This window comes from Bactrocera neohumeralis, unplaced genomic scaffold (genome assembly GCF_024586455.1).
Source record: "Bactrocera neohumeralis isolate Rockhampton unplaced genomic scaffold, APGP_CSIRO_Bneo_wtdbg2-racon-allhic-juicebox.fasta_v2 cluster09, whole genome shotgun sequence".
Taxonomy (NCBI): Eukaryota; Metazoa; Arthropoda; class Insecta; order Diptera; family Tephritidae; genus Bactrocera; species Bactrocera neohumeralis.
This window is the reverse complement of record NW_026089622.1, coordinates 10,139,102-10,151,384: the sequence shown is the minus strand read 5'-3', so window position 1 is coordinate 10,151,384 and position 12,283 is coordinate 10,139,102.

Sequence of the window (12,283 nt, the reverse complement as noted above, 5' to 3'; positions counted from 1 at the left end):
TGAAGGGCAAGGTATTAGTATGGCCACAACGAAATTGTGTACATACAAAATGGACAACTGCGTTGTTTTGTGTACATGCCGGCCATTGTTATGTTGTTGCTTTTCACAACTGTACATGTAGTAAGATGCACACGACGATTTCAGTTCACTGCCGTGCTGCTGCAGTCTGTCGCGCTCTATGTGTTCCGCACTTGAATGCAGAAAACGTATATCCTAGACAGAGAACTTTTATCACAGAGAAGGTTCACATTTTAGATATCGTAACTTTTCGCAGGGGTACCCGGCAGAGATGAGGGAATCTCAAAAAGACAAACTTTAAGCGTGTTTCACTAGAGTTTTACAGCAGGGGACTCGAAAATAGCAGAATTATTATTTTCGGTGTTAAATGAGAAATATAATGCTAATTTCAATGCAAAGAAATGCACACCTACAGATTCGTTTATTTTCTATGCGCAACCGACTCGGCATATAATTTATAAATGATCGGTATATATTTGGGATCAAAGAATATACTGAGTATATACATAAGTATGTATGTACATATGTATATTAAAATTTACCTATATACATATGTATTTCATGATGATTCCAAAAAATCATTAAAAATATGTAATAGAGTAAAGTTTGTATTATTACCCAAATAAATAATATAAGTTTAAGGTAATTAGTTTTAAATTTATACATTCACATTAAAAGTTTTGATAATTTATTATCTTCAAAGATCTAGCGGTCGCACATGTGTTCATATATAATTATGTGTGCATGTAAAGAAATATGACAGGCCATACGCATAATGTTTGTAAATTTGTCTACATGCAACATATATTTGTATGTAAATATGTACACTCAATGCTTCATGCGAAATTTCCGTTGACACGGACAACCAATGGCATAGCTTTTATGTTTTGTCAGGTCAATCACATGGCTACGACAGATGAAACTACATCTGTAAATATTAAAATACACACAATTCTTATGGGCAGTGTTATTTTGACAGCTGCATAACTACACGACTGCAGGCCGACAGTTGTCGTTCTCGTATAACTTCAATTTGCTCCTATTTTTGCCAACGACAATATATAGAGTTGATTTAGTAGAATGGAAGATAGAAAGAGGAGGTAGAGTGGTGATGCCACTAATATGAAAATGTAAAAATTATTCAGCTCTAACAAACTTGACATTATTTTACAAATAAAAGCATAAAATAGCTATATTATAGCTCTATTATATCATTTGTAATAACAAGTGATAATTTAAAGCAAAAATATTAACCCATTTACTTATTTTTGCATAAAAATTTCACTTTTGAACAAAATATTAAAACTTCATTGAAGTGAAATATTAGTATGGCCACAACGAAATTGTGTNCATGCAAAATGGACAACTNCGTTGTTTTGTGTACANGCCGGCCATTGTGTTGTTGTTGCTTCTCAAAATGTACATGTAGTAAGATGAACAACGACGTTTTCAGTTCACTGTCGTGCCGTTGCAGTCTGTCGTAGCCATTGTGTTTACACTTTGAATGAGTCGATGGTCCGAAGCGGCGACAAAGTGTCACAACATTGTGTTGTTGGTAGCAAATCCGAGCTGTGCCGAAAAAATAAGCGAACGATCACCGATTGCCACCGATTCCCTTGCTGCTCTAACAGCTTTACCAACAAACTTTTGTAAAGATGTATGTATATATACTTATGAGCGTGCATGCATATCGCCGCAGATTTTTGCCAGCTACGGAAAAATATTTTGGAATTGGCAAATATTATAAATCGACAACAGCTATGTTGCCACTTTTCTCACTTCTTTCTGTGAAGAAACATCAGAAAGTTGTTCAATTTATGATTTCTAGCTTTTGCCACCGTCGCGAAAAGACGCTTGTAGGCAAAGACATGCTCGGGGAGATGTAATGGTGTTTGTTTTTATGAATCAAGCGAGTTTGCCTGTTGAAATTGCGGCTGCGTTCATGAATGAAAATGTTGTTGTTGTCGCTGCCAGGTTGTCTTGTGACACTACTGATGCTATTTGAGGCAATTGTTTTTTTGTAGAACAAAGTTTGTAATTTTTGCGGGTGACATATCTACATGTGTACGCATATCTGTATGTAAGTTTGTGTATGCATTACTTGTGTGCCAATGACATGCGAGCAAATTTATGTATGTACATATGATCAGCGCGCACATGTTAAAATTGATAAGTGATAATATGATTTGAATTCGCGAAAGCGAACATAAACACATATGGTCATGAGACATGTGAATATAAGTTTTGAATGATAAAATATACGATTCATGTACACACATTTATCACTATTGTAATATATTTAATTTTGTTAATATATTATGATAGTTTGTTGCATACATACATATGTGTAAGTTAACACATAATGCGAATTTCCAGTTGGGTACGAATGTGGTGAGGCCGATACAACATCTTGCCTCATAAGCAGATTGTGTGGGCAACGACCGCCACTAAAGCAACGACATATCATTCGCTGTTCTGCAGATTACGTAAACAATAACAACCACCAAGGCGGCGAGGCGGACGGACAGCAAGCCACACGCAAGTGAGCGTTCTTACATAAACAGTGTCAATAGCCGATTGCGTAAACAGTTGACCAGCGAACGTTGCTAGCACTATCACCAATTGGATAAACAATGGTATGAAGCAGAGTCAGCACGACGCAGACGTCAAAGCCGGCAGCGTCGACTACTGAATATGCGTTCTTAGGGCTTAAAGGTTAAGTTAGGTTTTGGGCTAGGTTAGATTTAAGTTGAGCATAAGCCGGAGCACATGGGCCTGGCCAATAAAGTGTATTTGCGAAACATACAACTAGTGTAATTATTGCCGCGTCCGACGACCGGCTCATACACATCGTATAGTGATTACAGCATACATCATTAATTGGCGCCCAACGTGGGCACGAAGAGGAAAATTAGCGATCAACAATCAACAACCGAGCCACAGAGCAACGGAATTACCATATTTATTGAAAAATCATGTAAGTGAATGGCACAGCCAATTGTCATCATTTGTGAAATTAATAAAGCAGCATTATATAAAGAGTGAAGTGATCTTTTTTTTATTGTTTTGGTGGCCGTTAACGATTGTGCCGCGTTTGAGTGAAAAAATACTTGTGTGTGTTAGTTTGTTCAGGGTCTAATGAGCCACCCCCTCACGATAAAGAGCTTTACGATAACTCAGTGCAGGAATTGATAAACCATACTAGCAGGTTACGTGTGGCAGACGTAGTGGAAACAGAAACGGGCTCAGTATATACAGTAATAAACCTTTTCTTTGTTTACATATGTACATATACTCAGCTCTAGAAAATCTTAGGGTGTTGTGTTACACTTTTTTTTGCTACTTTCATGGTAATCAGGGTGTTGTGTTAGCATTTAAACTACATATTAATTTTAAATTTTGATGACCGAGACTTTAAAAGATATTAAATAATGCAAGTGTTTACGTTATTTAAGTGATTATATTGAATTACTTTGCATATCTGTTCAATTTTATTGGGATATTAGTTGTTCTTTAATGTTAAATCAGTTGTTTTTTTTGTGCAATTTTTAAACACGCTTCAAGTATTTCCAAATTTTTGCATGCAGTAGGATACAATCCTGCGTGGTAATTTATCGTTTAACATATACAAATTGACAACTCGTTAGCCGTTATAGGAAAACATCAATTGGAAATTGAGTTTGAAATTAAAGATATGTCGAAGTTTTTAATAAGAATACATATAAGTGTTAATAATAAAGTTTATATTAAAAATTGTAGAGCCTTTTTATTGCTGCGAAAATTCACAACCCGACGTTTTAAAATACTTTTTATAAGAATTAGAACTTATTTTTCATTAAGAATTTTTAATAGGCAGGCAGCCAGCCCTCATTTTCGGCACATCAAATTTTTGAGCATTTCACATAGGTAACTACCTCCCCATTCTAAAAGTTAGCTTTTGTAGTTTAATATATTTAATGGAGTTGTAGGATTTTGGATGCATCTATTGCGAGAGCTTAGAAATCTTTATTAATTATTAAATTATGTTGTGCAATATTTTTATTTAAATTTTTATGTAAATTATTAATTATGTTTATTTTAAGTTGAAAAGGTGAAAATAGGCCTACCGGAGAACCGAACACCTAAAAAAGTCTGTAACGCGCCTTATTGCAAACCTCTGGGGTGGTGTGGAAAATGCAAAACTTAAATATTCAAAAATAAATTATCAAAAATAGTATACGGATGAGAATTAGAACGATGTATTAAAAATTCAGCTTCAAATGCCTAAATATCGTATTTCCAAATTAAAATGATTGGTAATAATATTTCAAAAACTTACGAATACAAACCGTTTTATGTTTTCTGTCTGTCAATTGAAAACAAATACATTCAGAAGAAAACTCACCACCGAGAAATCTAAGAACAGGGCTGCTTTTTATTAATAAGAACTCAATACATAAAGAATATCTGACTATAAGTAAATGATATTTTTATGGGCGAAACATGACACACTATGGCGTTTAAATCAAGTATTAGTAAATATATGTCATTAACAAATAATTTCCTTTCATATTAAGCAACAATATTTATAGTTTTTGTTATTTAATAGAATAAATTTGCTAAGTATTTACTGCCTCAATATATACAGCACTGCGTTGCTACCTCTGAAAATCCAAGATGGCCGCTATTCACCCCTCAGAAAGCTACCACGAAAAGGTTATTTACTGTATATACTGTAGAAACGGGTATGGACGCAAGACAGGTACAAGTGGTGTTAGAAGCCGCACATGCCGCTCAATGGAAACAGGTTATTGATGAAAAAATTAGTGAAGTTAGGAACGAGATGAGTGCATTGAGGGTCACGAACCCTGAAGTAGAAAGCTACCAGAAAATTGCGATAGTGCAGGGAAAATCGTGTAGTCAGACATTTGACCTCGTCAAGTCATTGCCAGAGTTTGATGGTAAACAAGAGGAATATATTTCGTGGAGGCAGGCAGCGATGGCCGCCTACGAATTATTCGAACCTTGTGAAGGCAGCGTAAAGCATTACGAGGCAGTAGGTATTATTCGGAATAAGATTAGGGGTTCAGCGAATAATATACTGGCCTCATTTAACACAGTTTTGAATTTTAAGGCCATTGTGGCACGATTAGATTTAACCTACGCTGCCCAAACTCCATTGCGCATTCTCCAACAAGAGTTAGATACCTTGCGTCAGGGCGATTTGAGCCTGTCACAGTATTATGATGAGATAGAAAGGAAACTGACACTCATAATAAATAAAACGCTTATGACATATAATGCAGCTGCTGCAGCTGTGCTAATGAAAAATTTAGATGAGATGCCCTAAACACGTTCGTATCGGCTGTATTCCCAGCTAGACCAAAGTATTTACCAGTGCCTTGGCACTAGCCCGCGAGGCCGAGTCGAGTCACGATAGGTACATGTTCGCGCCAACTTACGCTAAAAATGCCGAAGAGAGAGCTCAAAAGTCAGGGGGTCAAAAATCCCAAACTCGGCGGCAAAATAATTATTCACAGAATAGTGGCGGCGATGCCAATCGCGTAAAAAATCCACATTACTTCAAGAGTCAGGGCAGAAATAATGCAGGAAAGGCTTCCTCATTTAGGCAACGCGAAAATGATAGGGATTTTCATGGTAGAGGCCCCGAACCTATGGACGTCGATCCTAGTTCGTTTAAATTTAGGCATCCAACGGAATACCAACAGGCACAAGCTGCCGGTATTCACAATGCTCCCGTTCAGGGAAATAAGATACAGAATAATTCAGAGCGTATGACAGATTTTAGGCGTTAAAGGATCAACAATTTGAATCATTCGGATGTTGATCATGATTTCCAAGGGTATGAGGTTGCTGCCGCAGCTGCAGTAGCAGAGGTAGACAATGAAAATGGGGTTGACTACGAAAGTGAAATTATTAATTTTTTAGAGGCCACTCCCGGCTACCGTTCCTTGAGCGGACGTTGGCTGGGAAATTACAAAGGTTTTTAATTGACACGGGGGCGGCAAAAAATTATGTCAGGCCCGTAAAGGAGCTTAAAGGCGTAAAGCCGGTAGACTCCCCGTTTAATGTGAACTCTATCCATGGGTCCAATAAAATCAAACAGAAATGCCTGATAAATATTTTCGGGGTAACATCCCCATTCTTTGTGTTGGATAGTCTAACACTGTTCGACGGCATCATAGGGTTGACCTGCTAACGCAGGTGGGCGCGACTATTGACCTAGACGGAGGCAAAATAAATTATGGTACCATGTCAGAAGATCTGCAATATCATAAGTGCAGCAACGTTAACTTTACAAATGTCAACGACATACAGGTACCAAGTTCAGTGAAGGCAGAATTTAAAAAAATGATCCTGAAAAGGATTAAGGCATTCACAGACTCTAACGAGCTGTTGCCATTTAACACTTCGGTTGTGGCCTCGATCCGAACCAAAGATAACGAGCCTATTTATTCAAAGTTGTACCCTCACCCAATGGGAGTAGCAGATTTTGTCGAAAAGGAAATAAGAGAATTGCTACGTAATAAAATCATAATCCAACCTGGGTCGTAGATAAAAAGGGTTACGACGAGTTAGACAACAAAAACAAACGTCTGGTTATTGATTTTAGGAAGCTCAACGAGCGCACTATTGCCGATAAGTACCTAATGCCAAATATTTCAGTGATTCTGGCAAATTTAGGGAAAGCTAAGTACTTTACGACTTTAGACTTAAAGTCGGGCTACCATCAGATTGTCCTCGCCGAGCAGGATCGCGAGAAAACGTCTTTTTCCGTTAACGGTGGGAAATATGAGTTTTGTCGATTGCCATTCGGTTTGAAGAATGCTGAAAGCATCTTCCAGAGGGCGATCGACGACGTCTTACGCAAACAAATTGACAAATCATGCTATGTTTACGTCGATGACGTCATAATTTTTCCCGAAAATGAATCGGAACATGTCAAACATATAAATTGGGTTTAGAAAAACTGTGTGAGGCCAACATGAAAGTGTCACGAGAAAAAACACATTTTTTTTTAAACAAATGCGGAATATCTCGGTTTCATAGTAACAAGAAGTGGGGCAAAAACTGACCCCGCAAAGGTCAAAGCTGTTCAGGAATATCCTGAACCTAAGGATTTGTTCAGCCTAAGATTCTTTCTAGGGCTAGCAAGCTATTACAGGTGTTTCGTAAAAGATTTCGCCTCCATAGCAAGATCTCTAACTGTCTAGAGAAGGGTACCCATTGATTTTAGTGAAGCGCAACGCAATGCATTCGAACGATTAAGAAACATCCTGGCATCTGAAGATGTCATCTTAATGCATCCAGATTTTAAAAAACCATTCGACCTCACGACAGACGCCTTCGCTCACGGCATTGGCGCAGTCCTCTCGCAGAATGGTAAACCCATTACAATGATTTCAAGAGCGCTGAAAGATAGGGAAATGCATTATGCAACAAATGAAAGAGAATTACTGGCCATAGTATGGGCTTTAGGGAAACTTCAAAATTATCTCTACGGAACTAGGGATATCGACATCTACATATACAGACCACCAGCCTCTAACGTTTGCGGTTTCTGATAAAAAGCTGAATGCAAAGATAAAACGGTGGAAAGCATTCATAGACGAACATAATGCTAAAATTCATTATAAACCTGGTAAGGAAAACTCTGTCGCAGATGCTCTCTCCCGGCAGAAAATAAATGTGTTGGAGAGCGAACTCAAATCTGACGCGGCGACAGTTCACAGTGAATTGTCACTGATCTACATGGTCGAAGCAACAGAAAAATCGATAAACTGCTTCAGGAATCATATAGTTTTGGAAGAGTCGCGTTTTCCTCTGAAACGAAATTTTATACCCTTTGGCGGAAAAACCCGCCGCCTTATTCACTTCATGGATAGAAACAGCCTCATTGACGAAGTAAAGGAGGTTATTAACCCCCTCGTGGTGAACGCGATTCACTGCGAGCTACTAGCGCTAGCCAGCATACAACACGAATTGGTAAGATGCTTCCCATCTACCAAATTCTGGTACTGCAAAAACATGGTGTCGGATATTACGAACAAGGATGAACAAAAGGAAATAGTCACTACTGAACACAATCGTGCTCATAGATCTGCGCAGGAAAATGCGAAACAGATCCTCTGTGACTATTATTTTCCGAAAATGTCCAAATTTGCAAACGAGATTGTCACAAACTGCAAAATATGCACGAAAGACAAATACGATCGACACCCTAGAAGGCAGGAACTCGGCGTTACGCCGATTTTATCATACGCAGGTGAAATGCTACACATTGATATTTTCTCGACAGACAAGAAGCATTTTTTAACTTGTGTTGATAAATTCTCTAAATTTGCAGTAGTTCAACCGATACCGTCACGGACAATAACGGATGTAAAAATACCCATCCTCCAGTTGATTAATTTCTTCCCAGGAACAAAAACTATTTCAACTATCAACTCGAAAACCATTGTGACTCTGTTGAAGAACCAATATGGGATTGATATAGTAAACGCTCCCCCTCTCCACAATACTTCCAACGGACAGGTAGAGAAGTTTCACTGTACCTTGGTAGAAATTGCTAGGTGCCTTAAACTTGAAAGAAGAATAAGCGATACAATGGACCTCATCACTCAAGCTACCATTGAATACAACCGAACAATACACTCGGTCACAAATAAAGAGCCTATTGGCGTAATATACGCCTCAACCGAAGAATTCCGAAAGGAAGTGAAAGGTAAAATTGAACAAGCACAACAGGCTCAGCTCGATAGAAATAACCCGTCAAGGTAGAACAGGGTATTTGAAGTGGGGGAAAAGGTAATGGTAAAAACTAATAGAAGGTTAGGGAACAAGTTAACCCGCCTGTGTGAGCAGAGGAGAGTAGAGGCAGATCTGGGGACAACAGTCCTAATAAATGGAAGGATAGTCCATAAGGACAACCTTATATAAAGCACTTAGCCTTAGAAAATGACGACATTAATTTCAAATCACCTTATATTCTTTAGGTTTTCAATCACAATACTTCTCACTTTCGGGATAGCGGTAGCCAAATTAACGGATTACTCACACTCGCATTACATACCGGTAGTGGACGGCGACGCACTAGTATGGAACGAATACAATTATCTGAGACACTCAACTAATTTGACCGAGTTTATGCGCATGACAGACGAAACTGCCAACATGACGGACCTGTTCCCGCAGTCGCACATGCGAAAGTTGCTAGAGACTGACAATGGACGTGTTAGAACATTACTAGCCGCTATAAGCGTACATCATAGAATGGCGAGAGCCTGGACTTTCTGGGTTCAGCCCTTAAATTTATCACAGGTAACCCAGACGCTGACGATTTCCACCAAGTTAGAATGACAGAAGCTAAATCAATAGAATCCAACAATAGAAAGGTAGTGATTAACACAAAGACACAGGAACAGATTAACGCACTAACTAGTACGGTAAATGAACTCCTCAAAGAAGCGAAGAAAGAAAAAATCGATACGGCGCACCTTTTTGAAATTTTACTTACTCGAAATAGGATTATGATCACGGAAATTCAGAATATAATGCTCGCAATAACCCTTGCGAAAATAAAGGTAGTAAATCCAGTAATTATTGATGACGAGGGTTTGAAATCCATATTGGTTGAGCCAATCACAGATATAGCAATCACTGAACTAATGGAAGTGTCAACAGTTAAAGTTATTCAGCACAATGATGTAATTCATTTTTAATCATTGATTTTTATTGAGTTTTTGTGTAGGAAAGTTTTGATTTTGCCGGTGGTACACAAAGGCGTCGTGCTGCAAATCAACGAAAACACAGTGGTCGAGTGCAAGAGCGGAATTTTGGCGGTCAACAACTGTGAAGCAACAACAACTTCAACGTTCTGCAGATTAACTACAAATACAACATGCGCTCTGCAACTTCACACCGGTGGCACAGCACATTGTAACACGCAACCGAGTCACCTTAACGCTAGCACTATAGTTGACGATAGAGTCATAATCATTAACGACAGCCCAACTAGAATCGCCATTGATGAAACACCTGAAAGAAATGTAAGTGGCACGTATCTCGTCACTTTCGAGGACGTTGTGTTCCTGAACGGCACTAAGTACATTAACAGAATGAGCAGGCTGGAAAAGGCTCCAGGTATTGCTGCTTCACCCCTGCTGAACATCACTGGCCATGAGACCATTTTGAGTTTGCCTTACCTTCACCGCCTCAACAATCAAAATCTACAAACCATTGACGAAATTAAAGAAGAACTAACGACCGTCACGAGCCGGACACTTGCTTTCATCTTGGGTCTGGGAGTAGCTGCGTTGATCAGTGGCCTCGCTTTCCTCTGGCAGTACAAGAAGAAAACACGAGCATTACACGAGATCAACCTGGTAGTGAAAGATATGGCAACGAACGAGGACGATCGTGTTTCGAAGGGAGGAGTAGTTAACACATAATGTCCAATTTCCAGTTGGGTACGAATGTGGTGAGGCCACTACAACATCTTGCCTCATAAGCAGATTGTGTGGGCAACGACCGCCACTAAAGCAACGACTTATCATTCGCCGTTCTGCAGATTACGTAAACAATAACAACCACCAAGGCGGCGAGGCGGACAGACAGCAAGCCACACGCAAGTGAGCGTTCTTACATAAACAGTGTCAATAGCCGATTGCGTAAACAGTTGACCAGCGATCGTTGCTTGCACTATCACCAATTGGATAAACAATGGTATGAAGCAGAGTCAGCACGACGCAGACGTCAAAGCCGGCAGCGTCGACTACTGAATATGCGTTCTTAGGGCTTAATGGTTAAGTTAGGTTTTGGGCTAGGTTAGATTTAAGTTGAGCATAAGCCGGAGCACATGGGCCTGGCCAATAAAGTGTATTTGCAAAACATACAACTAGTGTAATTATTGCCGCGTCCGACGACCGGCTCATACACATCATACAGTGATTTCAGCATACATCATTAATTTGTATAATGAAAACATAATCAAAAAATAGGCCTTATTTTCACATTAACTACGAATATTGCTTTGAAAAAGTTAATTAATTCAAATGTATTCAATTGCACCTGTATTCATAAATATGCACAAAAAGAATTCATATGAATACACATGTTTGCATATAAACGTATAAAAATATGAGAGCCATTCCATCAATTGGCGACATGGGTTTGTACCCGGGGTTCTCCGATTTTGACGAAAGAAAATATCATAATATAGACCAAAATAAGAATATCTGTAAACTTTTTAGTGGTCAAAATTGGTTCATTGTCTTTTGGCGCGCAATTCAAATTGAGATCAAACAATAAAATGATTATTTTTTTTATTTTTTAACGACCGCAAAATTTAGTGAAAAAAATTTTGCAGTTATCCAGTTTTATGTAAAAAAATCTCAGCTTTCTGATAAAAATATTTTCGTAATCCAAAAAAATTTTCAAAATCCAAAAAAAAAACAATTTTTTCCAAAAATCCCGTTTTTTGTACTTTTCCCCCCATTTTTTTCAAAATTGACTTCTTCATTCGATTCCTCGTTCAATTTTACATAAGAGTCAGTGTCCAAAAAATGGGACTCTGATCCCATTAACAGCAAAAATAAATTCAAAGTTGTCGCTCAAAATCAAAAAAAAAAACATTTTTTTTCCAAAAATCCCATTTTTTGTGCTTTTCCACCAACTTTTTTCAAAATTGACTTTCCCATTCGATTCCTCGTTACATTTTACATAAGAATCAGTGTTTAAAATAATGGGACTCTGATCCCATGAAAAACAAAAAAAATGCAGAGTTGTCGCTATACGGCGCATATTTTTATGAATAAAGACACTGATTTCTTCAATAATTCTAAATCTAAGAATACAATTTACATATTTACCTCCTTCACACAACCTTCTAAGCGAACAGACTGCGCCGTATAGCGACAACTTTGCATTTTTTTTGCTGTTCATGGGATCAGAGTCCCATATTTTTGAACACTGATTCTTATGTAAAATTGAACGAGGAATCGAATGAAAAAGTCAATTTTGAAAAAAAATTGGGGGAAGAGTACAAAAAACGGGATGTTTGGAAAAAAAATGTTTTTTTTTTGGATTTTGAAAATTTTTTTTGATTTTGAAAATATTTTTATCAGAAAGCTGAAATTTTTTTTACTTAAAATTGGATAACTGCAAAATTTTTTTCACTAAATTTTGAGGTCGTTAAAAAATAAAAAAATAGTCATTTTTTTGTTTGATCTCAATTTGAATTGCGCGCCAAAAGACAATGGACCAA